The sequence below is a fragment of the Alosa sapidissima genome, chromosome 6 (assembly GCF_018492685.1).
Source record: "Alosa sapidissima isolate fAloSap1 chromosome 6, fAloSap1.pri, whole genome shotgun sequence".
NCBI classification, from domain to species: domain Eukaryota; kingdom Metazoa; phylum Chordata; class Actinopteri; order Clupeiformes; family Clupeidae; genus Alosa; species Alosa sapidissima.
The window spans coordinates 7,483,390-7,505,696 of record NC_055962.1 but is presented as its reverse complement, the minus strand read 5'-3'; the positions used below and the strand labels follow the sequence as shown (position 1 = coordinate 7,505,696).

General features: G+C 42.0%; 1 long non-coding RNA gene across 1 annotated transcript; it reads left to right on the top strand.

The window, feature by feature from the left end:
• Positions 1–6,000: 6,000 nt before the first annotated feature.
• On the top strand, positions 6,001–10,240 carry LOC121711532. Its single transcript, XR_006032360.1, has 4 exons — positions 6,001–6,015; positions 7,349–7,379; positions 9,000–9,065; positions 9,624–10,240. It is a non-coding gene; the product is annotated as an uncharacterized LOC121711532 (long non-coding RNA).
• The last annotated feature ends 12,067 nt before the right edge of the window (positions 10,241–22,307 follow it).

The window sequence follows — 22,307 nt, the reverse complement described above, 5'->3', positions numbered from 1 at the left end:
GAGGGCAGCTGCAATTGAAACGTTTTCTGGTGATTAGAGGAGGCGAGATTCTGATTGGAGTCCAGACCGTCTGGACGGAAAGAAACAATGTTTCAAAGCAGTGTCTGCGTTGTCCCTTGAAAAGCTGCAAGAACAGACCGTCCGGTTTAGTCGGAGAAGAAGCAGGCGAAGTTGAAGTCGGATCGCACAGTGGTCGTCATCCATCGGAACATGTCCAGCCCGGCGAAGCAGGTGAAGAGAGAAGGCGAGACCGTGGTCGGCTACCTCCACGCGCTGTCACCGGTCAAGACGTCACGTCAGAGTGTCCGGTACTTCGAGTGCACCATACAGACCGGACACGAAGAGTTCAACCGAGTGGTCTGTTTCTCCATGGAGAAGAGGAACGACTTCGTCGTAGCCGTTGACAACAAGCAGGCGGTCAAGCTGGTGGACACGCGAAAGAGCGTCAGTAAGTATAGTCCTACCCTTCCACCGCTGGTTTTTAAACAGGCCGACAGTGATTTGCGGTCAGCTTTTAAACGCACATTTCTTTTAATTCTGTGTCCACAGGCTACGGCAATCCCGGGGGGTACGACGTGATCCTGTCCCACGGCAGCAGAGTGGAGGCGTCGGACGACCTGCCATTCCTGCGGAGGGAGCCTCGGTCCGCTGGCAAGATGACCGTCGAGGAGGTTTTGGGTCTTGGTCCGAGACAGCGAGTAAGTGTGGCGCTTCTGGAAAGCCTTTGAGCTGAGTGAAAATGAGAAGGCGTTTGGCGAGAGGCTCGGTCTGTAGTAGGCCTACCCTAATGCGACTTTTGTTTGTGCCTGTGTTGTTTTCAACAGGTGGGCGTGATCGAGGCCAAGATGCTCCAGGCCACGGCCAGCAGGATCGTTCCAGTCAACGGCCTGCCCTGCGAACTGAAATCGTTCGAGATCTGCGACTCCACCGGGCAGACAGCGCTGACCGTGTGGGAACGCCACATCTTGTCCGTGCAGGAGGGCAGATCGTACCGCTTCGCCACTTTGTCCACCAGGAAGGAGGAGGACCGGACAGTCCTGACGACCACTCCATCCACGGTGATCACGGCCATCGCGGAGGTGGGGCAGCCCGCGTCGCTGAGGTCGGTGTCCGCCAGGGCCAGTCAGACCGTGAGCGGACCTGTGACGGGGGTGCAAATCGTCGCCAAGCTGAGATGCCAGCGGTGTCACGCAAGCCAGGAAAACGTGGCCCCCAGGTCGCCCACTCACCGCTGCGACCGCTGCGGTCTCCTCCAGCGTGCAAACTCCTACACCATTTTCTATTCTGGAGTGCTGGTCGTGATCGGGGGACACGGGGAGGAGCGCACCATGACCCTGACAAATTCCTCAGTGTTCAATTACGTCAGGGACAACTACCTCACCTGCAGCGCTCACGACGGACGAGCTTTGGAGGACCAGGTGATGTCACTGTCCGAGTTGGACGTGACCGTGAACGAAGGGGGTCTGGTTGTGCGGTTCGGGAAACAAGCAGAAGAAGTCCGCGGCGCCGCGAAAGAAACCGAGCCAAGCGATCAGGGGAATGCCCCGGACGCGAGAACGGACTCAAATGTGCCAGAGTAATGTTTGGCCCAGTTCAAGGATCGTGAGTGGTGTTTTTTTGTTGTTGTTACTGCTGTTGGCATGCATATATGTTTTAGGAAAAAATGCCATGTAATTGTTTGGACATGTTTGAAGCGTTTGACTTATTTTTTGCATGCGCTGTTGGTCTGTCCTGTGCCTTTGGTGTTCTTCACTGCTCTTGTGTAATTTTTTTGGAAACGTTCGAAATGTTTGACTGATGTTGCGAGCGCTGTTGACCTGTCATGTTTTTTTTTTTTACTTAACTGGTGTTTACTGTTCATTTCATTAATAAAGTTTCGTGTTTGATTAAGCAATTGTTTTGCGTTTTGTCTCAAAGGTGAAAATGGTCACAGTTAGCCTAACACATTTTGACGAAGCCTTAGCTTTTGGTCTTTGAGTTGTGAAAATATGAATAGCCTGAATGCACAGAATGACTGGAATTGTCTCATGTTACCCTAGCGGTAAACCTTGAATTGAATGAATGAACAATTAATAAAATGGGTATTGACGCAAATGGATAGGCTACTATAATGCAAAGTGATGGTCTAAATATTGTTTATTTGGCTTGATTTAGGTCACACATGTAGAACTAAACGGTTTTCCCGTCTATTAAGAATGCACTTGGTCAGATTGATTTCGTGCATCACACACCACTCTGTAGGCCTAACGTTTAAACAGTGGGACACACCTATTCTCACAAAGGCATAAACAGGTGTTTGGCAGAAAATGAAGAGTAGATGTGAAGTTAGAAACCTAAATATTCAGTCGTTTTAAGATGTTGATGTTGAACAAGCTTATGACTTTAGCCTGTTGATTTCTCCGTACTTTTAAATATTATCGGCTCGAGGTCAAGCTGAGTTTGATTGGTATGTTGGACATGATGAATCGTGATAGAAAATTGGTGACTAATATTTATTCGTTAAAGTCTACACAATAAATATAAGTGTTAGGCTGTAACAGATTTGCTTTGGGTAACAGTGCATGGTAGAAAACATTATTTGACAAAGTAGATGCGCTGGCATTTTCAGCAGCCATGTCCGGTAGCGCTACACTCATCAGTTGATAACCTCAGGTATTTCAGCTGATGGCCTTTGCTCATTTTATAATCAAAGCAAAACATTTGGGGACATTTACTTTACAGTGTTTGTTAGGTCACAAATCGACAAATAACATATTGTGAAGGTTTTTGACGCTGTCAGAGGCGATGTTTGTCCTTGCATCTTTTCTGTCTGCGCCCCCCCCCCCCCCCACACACACACACACACATTAAAAAAAAAAAACATAATTAGCCAGGCTGGTGTAAAGGTCAGGCCTGAGAGGGGCAGCTGCAATTGAAACGTTTTCTGGTGATTAGAGGAGGCGAGATTCTGATTGGAGTCCAGACCGTCTGGACGGAAAGAAACAATGTTTCAAAGCAGTGTCTGCGTTGTCCCTTGAAAAGCTGCAAGAACAGACCGTCCGGTTTAGTCGGAGAAGAAGCAGGCGAAGTTGAAGTCGGATCGCACAGTGGTCGTCATCCATCGGAACATGTCCAGCCCGGCGAAGCAGGTGAAGAGAGAAGGCGAGACCGTGGTCGGCTACCTCCACGCGCTGTCACCGGTCAAGACGTCACGTCAGAGTGTCCGGTACTTCGAGTGCACCATACAGACCGGACACGAAGAGTTCAACCGAGTGGTCTGTTTCTCCATGGAGAAGAGGAACGACTTCGTCGTAGCCGTTGACAACAAGCAGGCGGTCAAGCTGGTGGACACGCGAAAGAGCGTCAGTAAGTATAGTCCTACCCTTCCACCTCTGGTTTTTAAACAGGCCGACAGTGATTTGCGGTCAGCTTTTAAACGCACATTTCTTTTAATTCTGTGTCCACAGGCTACGGCAATCCCGGGGGGTACGACGTGATCCTGTCCCACGGCAGCAGAGTGGAGGCGTCGGACGACCTGCCATTCCTGCGGAGGGAGCCTCGGTCCGCTGGCAAGATGACCGTCGAGGAGGTTTTGGGTCTTGGTCCGAGGCAGCGAGTAAGTGTGGCGCTTCTGGAAAGCCTTTGAGCTGAGTGAAAATGAGAAGGCGTTTGGCGAGAGGCTCGGTCTGTAGTAGGCTAATGCGACTTTTGTTTGTGCCTGTGTTGTTTTCAACAGGTGGGCGTGATCGAGGCCAAGATGCTCCAGGCCACGGCCAGCAGGATCGTTCCAGTCAACGGCCTGCCCTGCGAACTGAAATCGTTCGAGATCTGCGACTCCACCGGGCAGACAGCGCTGACCGTGTGGGAACGCCACATCTTGTCCGTGCAGGAGGGCAGATCGTACCGCTTCGCCACTTTGTCCACCAGGAAGGAGGAGGACCGGACCGTCCTGACGACCACTCCATCCACGGTGATCACGGCCATCGCGGAGGTGGGGCAGCCCGCGTCGCTGAGGTCGGTGTCTGCCAGGGCCAGTCAGACCGTGAGCGGACCTGTGACGGGGGTGCAAATCGTCGCCAAGCTGAGATGCCAGAGGTGTCACGCAAGCCAGGAAAACGTGGCCCCCAGGTCGCCCACTCACCGCTGCGACCGCTGCGGTCTCCTCCAGCGTGTAAACTCCTACACCATTTTCTATTCTGGAGTGCTGGTCGTGATCGGGGGACACGGGGAGGAGCGCACCATGACCCTGACAAATTCCTCAGTGTTCAATTACGTCAGGGACAACTACCTCACCTGCAGCGCTCACGACGGACGAGCTTTGGAGGACCAGGTGATGTCACTGTCCGAGTTGGACGTGACCGTGAACGAAGGGGGTCTGGTTGTGCGGTTCGGGAAACAAGCAGAAGAAGTCCGCGGCGCCGCGAAAGAAACCGAGCCAAGCGATCAGGGGAATGCCCCGGACGCGAGAATGGACTCAAACGTGCCGGAGCAATTGTTGGCCCAGGACGCAGACCCAAATGCGCTGGAGCAATTGATGGCCCAGTCCAAGGACTTTGACTGATGGGTGTTTTTTTGTTATTCCTATGTGTTTTAGGGGGGAAATCCATGCGGTTGTTTGAAAATGTTTGAAATGTTTGACTTATGTTGCGAGCGCTTTTGGCATTTCATGTTTTTTGGGACTTAAACTGGTGTTCTTGCCTGTTCATTGCATTAATAAAGTTTCGTGTTTGATTAAGCAATTGTTTTGCGTTTTGACTCAAAGGTGAAAATGGTCACAGCTTAGCCTAACACATTTTGACGAAGCTTAGCTTTTGGTCTTTGAGTTGTGAAAATTTTAATAGCCTATTGAATGCACAGAATTGATTGAATTTTCTCATATTGCCTAGCGGTAAACCTTGAATTGAATGAATGAACAATGAAAAATGGACGCAAATGTGTATAGGTAATGCAAAGTCTCAGTCTAAATTGAGTTTATGTGGCTTGTATTATCATATGTAGACCTCATTTAGTATTAGGTCATCTGTAGTGCCATCATCACATGAATCCCACTGAACTCCTACATAGAAAAACAATGCACAGGCTTGTTGCCATGTCAATCGAGGGCCACAAGTAGGATTCATTTAGCGTAGCCTTAGTAGTCAATATGAACTAATTGATTTTAAAACAATAAAAGCTTCATAGTCTACATGACTACTGTATAGGCCATTATATAATTAATGCTTTTGGGGTTTTGCCTTTTAGTTTATTGACTAAAGGTATAGCCGGGCTATGAAGCTGTAGCCTATTTAGAGCGAAGGATGGTTCATTCATAAAGTAGGCCTACAAGACCTCAGGCAGATATCGGTGTGACTTGATGTGGAAGATTTTTTAATTGATTTTACATTTGACTATTCCATGATTTATCTAGCCTACAAGAAAACTGAAAAGCCGTAATAACTAAAAATTGTAGATGCATTTTAGATGCAACACTGCGTGATATATTAAGCTAAGCAGACTTAGGTTAAGCAAAGCTATACTTTGTTTGTGTTTCTATAGTTTATGCAATAGTGTTTTTGAGTTTGACTCTCCAGATTAAATAATCTGGTATTTTTATTGTCCAGTTGGTGGCAGCAAAGCTCTTCCGTAGGCTGTTAGCTGTGGGCAAAGTGCGAACATGACAGTGCAGGGATTTGCAATGGTTGGTTATACTTACATAAGTAGCCACTCTAGTCAAACAACATGAATTGCTTTTTTATAAAATGAATAGCCTAAAGAGAAACACATTTAGTATATTTGCCATAAACCATGGAGAATAGAAGTCTCATGCAAAATCTGGTGCTTTTATTTAGCTGGTAGCCTAACTGAAATGTTCATTTTTAGTAATTTTATTTAATCCACTGTGTGGATGGTACATTTGGTTATCTTTTGAATATTTTGATATCAGGAGATGGCAAATTAAATTGAAAAAGGTTTAGGGACTTTTATTATGACGAGTAATATTGAATAGTTCGCATGTAATCACGAGCCTTCTTCCTTTTCGGTGATTGCTGGCTGAAGGTAAGACGTGTCTGTAATGTCTCGTGAAAATTAATTGATATGTCGGTATATTTGGTTTTGAGGTAACGTTATTTATAACAGAATAAACTCACGAAAATATTAAAATATGTTTAGCTGATATGCCTCTAGATAGCCACCTTTGTTACATTTGTTAACGTGTTCGTGTCACACTATGAACGATAAACTCAGGCAGGAACGGTAGTGGTTGTGTAATTGTCAATTCATAATGTTAATAAATAAAAAAATGTTAATCCGATTGAAGCAGGCCGTTGAGAACTGGCCGTTATCTCATGAACAACGTTGTATCAAATACAGTCAAAGGTTATTAGCAGCTAACGTTATTACTGGGACGATGCTTCAGCCATGCTGTAGGCTAGCGTTGTTGGATAGCAATTAACGTCAACCTTGTATTGTTTGAACTCACATCTGCTAAAGGGAGAACATAACGTTAGCGAAGATGAGTTGATATTGGCTCAGCAAGACCGTTTGTGAAGGCAGGCAAGCATGTGTAATTCTTAAGAAATACAGTTATTTAATTAATCGTAAATCTTTAATTAATCTTGATGTAGCCTAGGTTAAATTGGTGTGGTTTGGCAGCAAGCATTCAAACGCGAGGGGGGAATGTTTCTGGCGGCTAAATATATTGCTATGAGGGTAAGTTATGGCTAAAAGACTCTTGAACTGGCATATTGCGAAAGGTCACACAAGGCGACAAACAGTTTCGTTGCACGGTACCTGGTCTAAATGATTATTTTCTGGAGGTTATATGCATTTGTCAAACGGCCTATTGCACAAGAGTATTTTTGAGGGGTAAATTGAATGTATAACGTTTTTATCTCTGACAACCAATGCCATGACTTATGAGGTGTCTTGTTTGGGTTTAGATAATGGTTTTAGATATGGGACTAGATGTATATTTTGGTGTTAACCGTCTTGAATGCAATGCCATACAGTCCTGTATGATTAGTAGTTTGTGTGTTTTCAATGAAAATATGCATGTTTTATAATGAAACATATCTGAGGTATGAGGCTGTCAGTAAATTTTGAAGGCATAGTATACAGATTTCCTCCTGGCTCAATACAGAATGTGGCAGGTCCTGCATGCCTTTTAGGTAGCTAATTTGCTAGTTTTACATCAATTTAACAATTCTGCTAGTTTTCATGTTAACTGAATGTTTCAAGCATGTTTATGTATACATTGGAAGAGTTTATTGGTGGATTTTAAGAATAGTTACAAGCCAAACCACACGTTTGTAAATTTAAAGTACATATCTGTCATTGTAAATGCTAAGTTTGTAACTTTCATAACCTATATATATTAAATGTTTTACAGATTTTGGATTGCTTTTTGACCTATAGTAAAGGTAAGTGCTAAAAGTTTCAGGGCTTTTATGTTGCATACTATCACATAAACAGTACAACTTCTAGGGGAATTTAGAAACCTTTTACGCTGGATTGACAGATACATTAGTTTTATTCCTGTGTCATATGCCTTCTACTTTAGCTCAAGAATGTGCATGCCTAACTCTGGTGTAGCTGTAAATGTGTGCAACAGGTTCCATTTCATGCTACTTGTGTGTAGGCTTAATGGTATGTAACAATCCTCCAGATGTCAATTCGTTTTGCAGATCAATAACAGCTATAAAGCGACATCACCCCTTTTGATGAATGTAGTGTGGGCTACCCTTGCACATGAAATCAGAGAAGCAAAATTGTAGGTTGTGGAGAGATGCTGTAGCACAAATTGATACATTTGGCACTGTTCTGTTTAAGGATGTAAGCGAAATGGTGTTACTAAGCCACCACTATTCAATGTTCATGTTCAGGAACAGCACTATCTTATCAAAACAATGAGGTGGAACAGGTTGACACCTGAATGTTTTTTTTTTATTTTGTTTGTTTGTTTTTAGGTTAGCATTTTGAAAAATGTTAGATATGAAATATTGTACATTGAGATAGCAAAATCTAGAGTACTTCTACTGAAACTACTTGCGCGGTAGCAGAACTTGCAGGGCAGCCTAATTTGACACAGCACTGGCTCTTTGGCATTGCCACCAATGTGTCAACGACAGTTCAAGGCTGTGTGAGGTGACTGTAATTTGCACTTGTGACATAGTTGACAAGTGATTCGACACCTTGTTTTTCAATTATTTAAAACGTTTGAACATCTGGTCAGTGTTTTGTAGACTATGTAAGTAGTAATTATTGTGTGTAGGATTTTATTGTGAAACATGTTAAACATCTGATGCTAAGCTTGATTCTTTATCTGAGAAAAAAGATTAGTATTTTTTGCTTTCAGTATGCTTTGCTCATGTTTTTAACAGTTGAACTTTTGAATGTACTTGGTTTAAATTAAGTAGAATAGAAGACTATTCTTTATGATGTAAATATGTACGTTAAGAGTCTTTATGATGTAAATATGTACGTTGTTGTTGCCTGTTCAACCAGGCTTGTGCAAAATTCAGAATTGAATTGAGAATGACTCCTAAATTCCAATTCAATTCTTCAACTTGAATTGAGGTCAAAAACAGGATGTAGAATTACAATTCAAATTTGAATTAAAGGAAGTAGAATTGAAATTCAAAGGCATAATTTAAGGGTAGTGTTTAACAACAAAGTTTCACAATATATGTCAGATATGATTGCAACAAACACAGAACTTATAATTGAAGACAGTAACCAATTACATTTCCAAACTAACCTTCCCAAAACTGAATGTATGTGAGATTAAACACATTCTTCCTGTTGTGTGACTATGGAACTGTTTTGAATTGCCATGAATTGAATTCCACTTACTGTCAATCCAATTCAAATTCAACTTCTTGTTGGGTGGGGCCAATTCAATTCAAATTCCAATTCATTAATTGAATGTAGGCCAATTCTAAAATTCGGAATTGTGCACAAGCCTGCGCTCAACAGAACTGATGAAAATATTTCAGTGTAACTGTATGAGATTTCTGATGTGTTTTCTGTGTGTTTTGCAGATGCCGTGTCCAAGCAAGCGGTCCAGGGCGGCCAAGAAGAGACAGGCTGACTTGAGGTCTACTGAGGTCAGGCTGTTGAGCTTAACTATCTGTCCTGATGTATTATGATTGCGTGTTTAATAGGAAACGTATAATGTTGAGCACATTTTATGTTTCTCCCAATTCTTATTTACAGTAGTTTGTATGCTTGCTTGAAATGCCGCTTACATTTTGAATGTATTTGATTTTAATGAAGGATCTGCTGCATGTCTAATTTAAAGGAGAAATCTAGCGAGTTCTCACATAGATCTACGTTTCTCAAGGTGACCAAGTATTGTCGGTACAAAACAAAATGAAAACGATTGTTTTTACCGTTATCTGCTGGTTTTAGCAGCTCGAGCTAGGTAAAACTGATTGTTTTGATTTTGTTTCATAACAACAGTACTCAGTGACCCATGAGAAACGGAGATCTATATGAAAACTCGCCATATTTCTTTTTAAGAAGTTGCTGAATATTTATGATCTAAATATATATACATTACTGTTCTGAAAGTATGAGTATATTAGTTGCTTTAATGATGGAATTATTAAAGAAGTATGATATGTTAGACTTGGTAACCTTATGATGGGTTTTCTGTGTTACAGGTGCCGAGCAAGAGGTCCCCGGTGGCGCAGGTTGACTTGGTCTCCTGTGACGAGGTTGGGCGTCCTCGTAAAAAAGCCCACACACAGTCTTCGGACGCTATACAGTCTTCGGACTGCCAGTTACAATGCCAGTTACAATGCCAGTTACAATGCCAGTTACAGTCTTCGGACGCAATACAAGCAAACTCTACCAACTCTCAAACAAACTCTACCAACTCTCTGAATATGTGCCATGACTCTGTTGTAAACTCATTGTCAAGTAATGTGAAAGAAAATAATGCTACTGATTGTTGTTCTTTGAATGAATCTGACTTCCCAGAGAGATCTGTGCTGATGGGCTCTTTTCATCAAGGCGATTCACGGTTTGGAAATGTGCGCAACAAGCAGTGTGGTGCCATCAGTTTGACTGCTGTTTTGAAGTCCAAGATGAAGAACGTGTGGCGTTGGGAAACTCGAGATCTTGATGATGTTTTGTTTAAGGGAACTGTTCTTTACAGGTCAATGAGTGCACAGGGTAAAATAAGAGACCAAGGAAGGGGTTACATTGCTGTGTCTGAATTGCCTAGACAATATGAAGTGTGGAATTGTGATTTCTCAATAAACTTTGCTGATTCTTACACTGGATTTATTCAGGTTGATGACTATGACGATGCTTTACGTGATGTTGCCATGCCTTTTGATGTAGCACTGCAGCGGGCGCTGTTTAGCAATGATGCTTGTTTGTTAACCATTTGTGCCAACACATGTGCTGTAGTGAATGCAGGAACAAGGTTTGCGTTTGTTGATTCACACGCTAACAGAAACGTCAACCAGAAAGGTGAGAGGACAAGTTGTGTTGCATACTTCAGCTCTCTAGACTCCCTGGTCACATTTGTTTACGACTTTGCACGATCTTTTGGCATAAGCACACCAAGGTTTGAGGTAACTGGAGTCGCAGTAGTAACTAATGCCAATGCCCAGATGGACGATTCATCCAGCTGTTCAACGAGCTTTGCAAGTTGCCGTCCACTCTACAGCGATGTGAAGCGTAAGCCTAAAGTGTGTGAACGAGTTGTAAGTGGGTCGTCTACAGTTGCAGCTAATGTCACAAGTGGCAAAGAATGTTCACAGACCATACCAGACACAAATGCTTGTAGACCACTCTACAGTGACGTTTTGAGACGAGTTCCCAATAAGGGTGTTAAGCGAAACAAAATTGAAACAGACGATGTCATTCTTATCGATGCAGGTGCGCACGAACAGTCGTTTCAACCTTTACAGTGTGATGTGCAAGCAAATGATGTCATTATAAGTGATATAAGATTTCACAAACAGGCTTTTAAACCTTTAACTCGTCAAGACCAGGATGCACTGTGCAAGCGTTTAGAGCTTCAAAATGATAATGTTGATTTAGGCTTAATGGCAACCACTGATCTCGATGACATGGGATGTCCTTGTAAGATAAAAAGCATAAAACCTGATGGGAATTGCTTTTACCGTAGCCTAACCTTTAGCATTTGTCACAATGAAGACAAGCATTTGAAAATAAGACGGGCTGTTGTGAAACACCTTCAGAGAAACAGCACCAAATTTGAAACATATCTGAGGGATGAATACACATCTGTGCAGGACTATGTGAGTAAATCAAGAATCTACTACTGTGGTTCATGGGCAAAAGAGATTGATATTTTTGCTGCTGCTGACTTATTGCAAACAACTATCTTTACTTTCAATGATGGGAGATGGAATATGCATAGACCTACAGACTCACAGACATGTAGAGATAATTGCATTTATTTAAATCACACTGGCAATCATTATGAGGTTGTAACATGTGTTAAACACAAAGATGCAGGACGTTGCTCAGGAATGTGCCAGCCTGTAAAGATTGATGACAAGTTGAGGTCAACACGAAAAAGAAAGTTGAATGATGAAGCAGAAAATGTGAAGGCAAAGAAAGATCGCCAGCGATATCACAATAACAGCGATTATAGAGAGAGAAAGCGTGCATATGTTCGGAATAAGTATACTTCTGATCCTGAATATCAAAAATTGCTGCGCGACTACTCTAAAATGACATATAGGAAAAGTGATTCCTTTCTAGCAATGGTACGCAAGTATTCTAGTGTCAAGTATAAGACAAACAAGATCTTTCAGACTCTTGTCCGTGAGTACTCCAAAGCCAAATATAAGACGAACATGCCATTCCAGACTTATGTGCGTGATTACTCCAAAGCCAAATATAAGACAAACAGGCCATTTCAGAATTTTGTCCGTGAATACAGTCATACAAAATACAAGAAAAATATTGCATTCCAGAACAAAATTAAAGAACATAATAAGAGGAGGTATCAAGAAAATGAAAACATCCGTGTAAATAAAATACAAAAAAGACGTGAGAATTATTTAACATGGCAGAAGAAACAGGGAGACATTGATTTGGCCATTGATCGTTTTCGTCAGGAGGTCAGCCGTGGTCCTGAATATGTATGCTCAGTCTGTCATCGTTTACTGTTCAGGAAGCAGGTGGTTGAGTGTAAAAGGTATTGCTACGAAAGCAAAGGAGCGGAAGTGGCTGCATTGGCTAATAGATGCATAACATTGCAATATTTACATGTGTGTAATGTTGAATGTGAGCAGAAATGCCATTTGTCTGATAGTTCATCAAGCAAATTATGGATTTGCCATACATGTCATCGTAAAATACTCGGAGGAAAACTTCCCGAAGAGAGTGTTACCAACAACATGCATTTGGATGATATTCCAGCAGAACTTAAATGTCTTAACTCTTTGGAACAACATCTCGTTGCACTTCACATTCCCTTCATGAAGCTGCTGTGTTTGCCTCGAGGCCGCCAGAGAGCTTGCCATGGTCCTTGTGTCTCTGTTCCTGTTAATAACGCAAATGTGACAAATATACTCCCAAGAAATGAATGTGATGACAAGATGATAAGAGTGAAACTGAAACGCAAGTTGACATATAAAGGTCATTATGAGTACATGTACGTCCACACTGATCGTGTCAGAAATGCACTGAGGTATTTGATGGCAAACAATAAATGGTATGGTGATGTGACTATGAATGACGAATGGGTAAATTCTCTGAATGGCACTGACCAACATGAGGAAAGTACCAAGCAGGAAACACCTGATAACAGTGATGATGAAAATGTTCCTGAAGAGCAAGCAGAGGAAGATGTGACTTATATCAAAGACCAGAATGGGCTTTTGTCAGATACATCATTACAACCTGTCGATCTGGGTTCAGAGATCATTGATCAGAATTTTCAGGATATACTTAATGTGGCACCAGGTGAAGGTAACAGCCCAGTGAGGTTGCTGTCCGATAAAACCAACGAGGCAAAATGTTTCCCTGTTTTGTATCCATCTGGTGGACCTACATTCCATGATGAAAGAGAGTCCAAAATAAGTCTGTCACGGTACCTGAATACACGCATTCTGAATGCAGATGGGCGTTTTGCACAGAACACAGACTTCATTTTTTATGCACAATACATATCAGAGGTGCATCAAGTTGTATCTGGTGTATCAGTGGCGTTACGCAAAGGTGGCGGCAACTCCTCTCTGAAAGACGCATCACCAGACATGTTGTTGAACTCAGACTCGTTGGGTAAAATATTGCGCAATGACGAAGGATACAAGTTCTTACGAGGAATTCGTGGCACACCTCCATACTGGATGTCAGTTCAGAAAGATTTATTTGCCATGATAAGACAACTCTCCATACCCACGTTCTTTGCATCTTTTAGCTCTGCTGATTTGAGATGGCCTGAAATGCTGAACTCTATTCTAAGAATAGAAGGTAAACAAACGTCTGTTGACGATCTTGACTGGTCTGACAAATGTGGACTCATACGTCGAAACCCTGTGACAGCGGCAAGAATGTTTGATCACAGATGGCATTGCTTTCTCCGTGATGTAATCATGTCGCCAGCAGAACCCATAGGGAAAATAAAGGACTACTTTTATCGTGTTGAATTTCAACAGCGTGGTTCTCCTCATGTCCACTGTCTTTTTTGGGTTGAAAATGCTCCCAAGATTGATAAAGAGAGTGATGATGAAGTGGCACAGTTCATAGATACATACATCACCTGTGAAATGCCACCAGAAACAGATGCAGAGCTCTACGACGTTGTAAGCAGCGTACAGAGGCACAGCACAAGACACTCTAAGACTTGCCGCAAGAAAAACACAGTGTGCAGGTTCAATTTCCCACGGCCACCATCAACCTGTACTTTCATCACAAGAGGCGGTAACTGTGAGGATTTGAACGGCAATGATGCCAATACAAGTGCTAGTGCAATAATAAAGAATGTTAAAACTGCGTTGACCATGCCTGACATGAATTTTGATACAGCCGATGCATTTTTTGAGTCTCTTGGGATAGATCAAGGTTTGTTTGAAAAGGCGTACAACATATGTTCCAAAAAGAAAAGCATTGTCCTGAAACGAAATCCTGGAGACATTTGGGTGAACCAGTACAACAAAGACTTACTCCGTGCTTGGCAAGGCAATATGGATATCCAGTATGTCACAGATGCCTTTTCAGTTGTGGTCTACATACTGTCGTACATCACAAAAGCAGAACAAGAAATGGGTTTGCTCTTACAACGTGCCCAAGATGAGTCAATGAATGGCAACCTTGATGCAAAAGCAGCATTCAAACAGCTTGGAAGTGTTTACCTACACAACAGAGAAGTTTCAGCCCAAGAGGCAGTGTATCGATTAACACATATGCACTTGAAAGAATGCTCTCGTGATGTACAGTTCATTCCAGTTGGTGATAATCCTGTTAGGATGAGTTTACCGTTGCATGTCCTCCAAAATAAAGCCCAGTTCCAACAGTGTAATGATGAAAGCAGCATTTGGATGACCAATGTGATCGAGAGGTATAAGAGCAGACCCCAGAATGCACAATTTGAGGATTTATGTCTGGCCAGTTTTTGTTCTGAATACAGAGTTCTATCAAAGTCACAGGTTCCAACTGAAAGAGATTCACATGACATAATACAGCTCAACAACAACTGTGGCTTTGTGAAACGAAGGACCCGAAGTGAACCTGCTGTTGTGAGGTATCCCAGATTTTCTCCCACAAAAAACCCCGAAAAGTACTTCCATTCGTTGCTGCAACTGTTTCTGCCTTACTATGAAGACTGTCACCTCAAACCGCCCCAGTTTGATACATATGAGGATTTCTATAAAAATGGTGCAGTGAAATGTGGTGTTGATGTTCAAAGAGTGCAGTCAATTGTGGATACCAACAAAGCTTTATTTGAAAAAGAAAGTGATGAGATTGACAGAGCTAAACAGTTGCTGGATGACAAAATTGATTTAGAAGATGCCTGGGCTCAGATATGTCCTGAAACAGAAAGGGAACGTCTTCGTTGTTTGGATCTGATGAAAGAAAAAGTTGTAGATGATGAAGGTGATGATGATGACAAACTCATTCCTGACCTGACAGCAAACCCACAGACTACATGCACTTTGGAAACAAATCATGTGTCAATGCCCAGACAAGATGCATTGCATTTATTACGATCATTAAATGAAGAACAGTCTGCCATATTCTATGCTGTTCGTAAGTGGTGTTTGCAGAAACTGTTTGGACAAAATCCTGAACCATTGCGACTATTCATTACTGGTGGAGCAGGAACGGGGAAAAGCCATTTAATCAAAGCGATACATTACGAATCTACCAGGCTGTTGTCACAGATTGCTGAAAATCCTGAGGACCTCACTGTGCTTCTAACAGCACCTACAGGAGTGGCTGCATATAACATTGGCGCTGCAACAATTCACAATACATTCTCCATCGGTGCAAATGTCAAACTGCCATATCAACCACTAGGTGATGAGAAAGTCAATTCTTTGCGAACCAAAATGGGCAGCTTGCAAATACTGATCATTGATGAAGTGTCCATGGTCGACCACCGTCTTTTGGCCTACATTCATGGTAGACTGCGTCAAATCAAGCAGACTGGTGATTATTCCTTGTTCGCAAAAGTTTCCCTGATTTGTGTGGGTGATTTTTTCCAACTCAAGCCTGTGAAAGGCACACCTCTTTTTGCTGAAAACAAAGGAGCCAACCTGTGGGACAATAACTTTGAGGTTGCAGAACTGACTAAAGTTGTTAGACAAGAAAATGCAGCATTTGCGGAAATGCTTAATCGTCTCAGAGTCCGTAAAAAGAACGAACCTCTCACCGACTGTGATGTTCTCACACTGAGGCAGCGTGAAACTGGTGAGGAATCTACAGACATTCATGTGTATGCTACAAATGCAGAGGTTGATGAATATAACGTGAAGAGACTGCAAGACATCTGCCCAGACGCAATCAGCATACGTGCTCAAGACTTTGTCCGAAATCCCAAAACTGGAAGAATGGAACGGAAAGTTGGCTTTCACACAAGAGTTTTCAACTCTTGCTTGCCTAAATGTGTTTCGTTAGGTGTTGGAGCAAGGGTCATGTTGAAGAAAAACATAGATGTGTCTGATGGCCTTGTCAATGGAGCATGTGGTACAGTCGTGGAAATCATTCAAAGTCAACAAGACGATGACATGCCTGCAGCTATCCACGTGGAGTTTGAAGACCCTAATGTAGGAAAGATCCAGAGGTCAAAAGCAAAAAGGGGTTCCGAACGTTCAACGATAGTGGAAGTGCAAGAGGAACAAGTGGCTAATAATGGTGGTGTACGAAGGCAACTGCCGATTAGCCTGGCCTGGTCAGTAACTGTACATAAATGTCAAGGGCTTACTGTTGAAAGGGCTGTTGTATCACTCAAGAAGATCTTTGCTCCAGGGCAAGCATATGTTGCGTTGAGTCGCGTGAGAACTCTTGGTGGGCTGATAATTGAGGACTTCAAAGAATCTGCCATATTTTGTGATAACAAAGTAGATTCGGCTATGAAAAGCTTGCCTGAGTTTAACTTTGGAATGTCTGTTTCATCCAACATGAACCCTGTGTGCACAGTAGCACTTCACAATGTGCAGAGTTTGAATGCTCACATTCAGGATGTTCAATCCCATAAAGCCCTGATGAATGCTGACTGTATTTGCTTAACAGAGACATGGCTCAATGTAGACACTGATGAAGAGCCACAACTTCCAGGATACGTCTTCAAACACAATCCGAGGGGGAACTGTTACGATGACTCCGAGCCAGCCTTTGCAGCGCTGAAACAACAACAAAGAGGTGGAGTTGGTGTGTATTGTTCAGAAAACATTGATGTGCAGGTGTCAATTCCAGAAAGATGCAATTTGGAATGTCTGTATTTTGAAATACCTCATGCAAATTTGACTGCTGCTGTGTTGTACAGGCCCAGCTCTTATAAGATTGACATGTTTCGAGAGCAGTTATTACAGGTCATTTTTGAACTTGAGAAGTATCCAGGGAGAAAGCTCATCATGGGAGACTTCAATGAGGACATCTTCGTATCTTCTACAATTCTAAAGTTATTGGAACGGCATGGATACAATCAGCACGTGCAAGCAGCTACAACTGAAAAAGGTACATTAATAGATCATGTTTACATTAAAGGCACAGAAGATGTTGTTGTTGAAGTTGTGCAGACATACTACAGTTTTCATGAAGCAATACTGATCTCACTGTTGTAATGTTTTCTGCAATTAATGATATTTGTCTTTAAATAGGTAAGTATTTATATTCTGGGTATGTTATGATGTCATTATGAGTTTACTCCATAGTCCGTCCGCTAAGTGGGGTTATGATGGGTGGGTGGGTGGTGGCAAGGAGAGAGCATACACTGGACGGCTCCTTGCAGGGCATGGGAGGGGTATAGGGGCCATTTTCCAAAAGAAGTTGCAAATAACGGTAAAGATATACAGATGAATGTGTAAATATCAGAAAACAATACAGTTGATTTATTATCTAGGTGATTTTTTTTAAGTCAGTGGATCGTTCTTTAATTGTTTCAAGCATTTTAAGCTATATGTCTTGTTAATGTTTGTCAAATTATTTCATTTTGGTTGTATTACACCACCATTACACCAAGTTATGTGTAATGCTTTAAATGCTAACAAGAGTCCAAATTAAAGTTATAATGAATGGACATAACACATATATCGTAATGAATGTTTTTATCTTTACCGTTATTGTGAACCTTAACATTATCAGTTAATTATAGTTAAGACGATAACAGTCAATAACAGCAAACACAGCTGTTCAATTTCAGTGCAGTAAAATCAAATTAACCATATTATTTTACAGATATTACAGTCAGTTAAAGACTGGTATTATTATTGCAACACTGGGTTAAAGGACAACAATACCTTCAATCTTCAATGAAGTGAAAGAATAAATTGTGTATAAATGAATTGTCTCAAGATTGTGTAAGAATGGTGAAAAAACAGAGAAAGAAAACAAAAAGTGTAACTTCTTTTGGAAAATGGCCCCTATACAGGGAATTTTTTTGGTCAACATTTTCATTAATTATGGAATTATACCAAGTGAACAGTCATTCCATTGCTATTTATCATGCATATCAAAGGTGTCCAAATCACCACCAATTTGCACCTAACTCACAGTTTTCAACATATACAGTAGTGTGACACAAGAAGTGTTCCTGCTTCACCCTTATTGTTGTCTTAATGACATATGCTTTGGCACAGTAAAGTCATGATACCACATGTACAAGATCACTTAAATAGTGCTGATTACAGACAATCTCTGTCATTTACTTTGGGATCAGTTCTGTTGCCTTTAAGATAACACAGGTCAGAGGCCCAGCCTACATCTCGCTGCAACACCAATATTTCTTGGAAAAGGGCAGGTTCTCCAAGGACATTCTGGTTGGTGGAGTTGCCACCAGCACCAGGGCATTTGAAGGACATGAAAGCCATGGACAGCAATGCAATCTGCTGAGAGAAGCATGTGAGTAAACATGTTTGCTGGAGACAGGTGATGTGTAAAGGAGTCAAATTCAGAGGACACATTCAGAAAAATACCATTTGGATTAAAAAAAAGACAGCAACAACAGCTATATTCCTGTGTGGGACTACACAGCCGTTCTAAGCAGTGATCTCTATGTCTGTCGAGACTGACAGGTGCATCTTAGCACTGTGTATATCTTTCATACCAATTGAACTGAACACCTTACCATTTTTGTTTGAGTGATGACACTGCATGTTAGAAGTCATTTACATATTTAGCACTGTCCACTTGCAGTGGCGGTATGCAGTTCTGTAAACAGGGTCTAATACACATGGTAAATCAAACTAAATTGCATTGTTAAAGTAGTTCAAATACGCATCAGTTGATAATTTCATGTACAAATGTGACAATATATTGACAGACTTTAGATAATTATTTTGTTTATGTAAAAAATGCTATTTTTTGACATGCAGAATTTAAAGAAGAAAGTTTGTTTTTGTTTCTAAGTTTTAGATTGGGTGAGGACAATTCAGTTGGCTACTTAATCAACCCAGGACAATGTTTTATATTAATATTTAATGGTTTAAATTTTAAGTTTTTCATTTGGACCTGGTTTTGTATTAGGCTGTTCTTTTGTGTGGGACTGATTTGTTTTAGCTGTGACTGTACTATAAGTATTTTGTTACCACACCAAGGATTGTAATTTAGATGGTGTGTAACATGTTACTTTACTTGTTGATATTGCATGAACTATTTTTAATTTGTTTTGTTATATTATTGTGAATTATTGTGAAGTATGTTTTGGCATGGATAATTACAAAGAAGGAAAAAGAAGGAAGAGTTATTGATGTTATATCAGAAGAGTTACTGATGCTCTATACATTGCATTTCATAATGGTATATATGGAATCTTCACTAACATATTGCTAAATTGTACTGCTGGATCTGTACAATTAACCACCACAATACAATGGACTGAGTGCAATTACTTTGTAAGACAAAACTGAACCAACCACTTCAGAGGTGTGGAGTTGAAAATGCTGTCATCAGATCTTCTGGCATATTGACTTTATGTGAGTACCCATTATATTTAACTGTACATTTTTTGAAAGACAGGCATCCTAATTCTGATTCATCCATATTTGACAGGATGTGAACTTTAAGAAAAATACATGCTGCTTTATTTCACCTGTGTGCATGTAGACTTTTATTGTAAATGTACATCTGCTCTCAAATGACCATACAGAAAATGTTGGCCCAGGCCCAGCTTCACAGCCTTCCGAGCGGCCTGCACCAGTCCTACTGCGATTCACGGACATCTGCCAGCATCGCAGCCTTCCGAGCGGCCTGCACCGGTCCTGCAGCGGATCACGGACATCCGCCAGCAACACAGCCTTCCCAATGAACTGCACCAGTCACAGAGCCTGCTTCAAATGACAGACATCTGCCAGCAATACAGCCTTCCGAGTGACTTGCACCAGACACAGGGCCTGCTGACGATCACGGACATCCACCAGCAATCCTATCAAGATTTTATCAGGTTATGTGAGTATCCGTGTTTTTCTTTTTCCAAAAGATGCAATCTAAATGTTTATGCATATTTTAGTAGGATGTATATGTTATACAATGTTAATGAATAGTTGAGACATTTCGCTTTCTTACACATGTGGAACAAAAGAATGTTTACTTTTATTGTAAATTTACATCTGCTCCAAAATCACCTTACAGATAATGTTTGCCTAGGTTTCAAAGAATATACCTGCTGAGATGCTTCAGAGTTGTGGTGTGACCACTACCACAGGTGTGCACAACATGTCCATGTGTCTATTCCATGGGACACACCAATCGTGAGGACAGCTGAGCTCATGGACATTCACAAGCCACGCAGCCTATTGAACTACCTGTACCAGATGGAGAGCCTGCTGAGACTCATCCTCCTTTTCCATTGGTGGTTGTGGTGGTGCAGAGGGACTTGTACTTGTCACAGTGCCTGTTGAGGCTTATGTACCCTCACCTGCTGAGGCTCATGTACCTAATCTTCGCAATCTACAACAGCACTACAGGACAGCGTTACAAAGGACAATGAGCTGTAGATGTGGCTATTTACTGACTAAGGGTGGACAAGCCCAGTTAAGAAGATTGACTTTGTGCTGTAGATTATTATAGAACCATTTAGTAATACAAGGGAAATAGAAGTAATTAGGGCTTCAATGACTACATGTTTTTGCATTTTCTCAGTTTTATTGGTGGAGTTGCCACCAGCACTAGGGCATTTGAATGACATGAATGCCATGGACAGCAATGCAATCAGAGAAGCATGTGAGTAAACACGCTTTCTGGAGGCAGCTGATGTGTAAAGGGGGCAAATTGAGAGGAAACATTCAGAAGAATACCATTTGGATTAAAAAAAAACAAGACAGCAACGCAGCCTTCCGAGTGGCCTGCACCAGTCCTGCTGCGGATCACGGACATCCGCCAGCATCGCAGCCTTCCCAATGAACTGCACCAGTCACAGAGCCTGCTTCAGATGACGGACACCTGCCAGCAACGCAGCCTTTCGAGTGACCTGCACCAGACACAGGGCCTGCTGAGGATCACGGACATCCACCAGCAACGCAGCCTTCTGAGTGACCTGCACCAGTCTTGCTGCGGATTGAGGATCAATGAACTGCACCAGTCACAGAGCCTGCTGCGGATGACGGACATCTGCCAGCCATGCAGCCTTCCGAGTGACCTGCACCAGTCCTGCTGTGGTTCACGGACACCAGCCAGCAACGTAGCCTTCGTAATGTACAGCACCGGTCACATCCTCCAGGAACGCAGCCTTGTGAGAGACCTGCATCACAGGGCCTGCTGAGGATCACGGACATCCACCAACAACTCAGCCTATCAAGATCTTATCAGGTTAAGTGAGTATCTGTGCTTTTCTTTCTCCAAAAGATGCAATCTAAATGTTTATGCATATTTTAGTAGGATGTAGCCTACATTTTATACACTGTTAATGAATAGACATTTTGCTTTCTTAAACCTGTAGGACAAAATAATGTATACATTTATTGTAAATGTACAACTGCTCTAAAATTACCTTACAGATAATGTTTGCCCAGTTTCAAAGAATATACCTTCTGAGATGTTTCAAAGCTGTGGTGTGACCACTGCTACAGGTATGCACAGAACTGCTCCATACGTCTGTTCCATGGGACACACCAATGGTTAGGACTGTTGAGGCTCATGGACATTCACAAGTCACGCAGCCTATCGAACTACCTGTACCAGACGGAGAGCCTGCTGAGACTCATCTTCTTTTTCGCTTGGTGGTTGTGGTGGTGCAGACGGACTTGTACTTGTCACAGTGCCTTGAGGTTCATGGATCCTCACCAGCCTTGTCACCTGCTGAGGCTCATAGCTGATCTTGGCAATCTACAACAGCACTACAGGACAACATTACAAATGGTAATGATTTGTACATGGGGCCATCTACTGACTAAGAGCTGACAAGCCCGGTTAAGAATATTGACTTTGTGCTGTAGATTATTAGCATATGTTCATATCACATAGCCATATTTATTCATATCATATAGCCTTATTTATTCTGCTCTTATAAAGTAACTGCTAATACACTGCACATATTTATATCTAATTTATATTATTATAAACCGCCTTATGTAAACAAACTGCATACTACTGTCTACCCTGCATTTTCTTGTCCTGCCTATGCCCCACCTTTCTATACTTTGTTTATAACATTGCACTTTTCTGACGCAAGACGCAAACTGCATTTCGTTGGCTTTGTA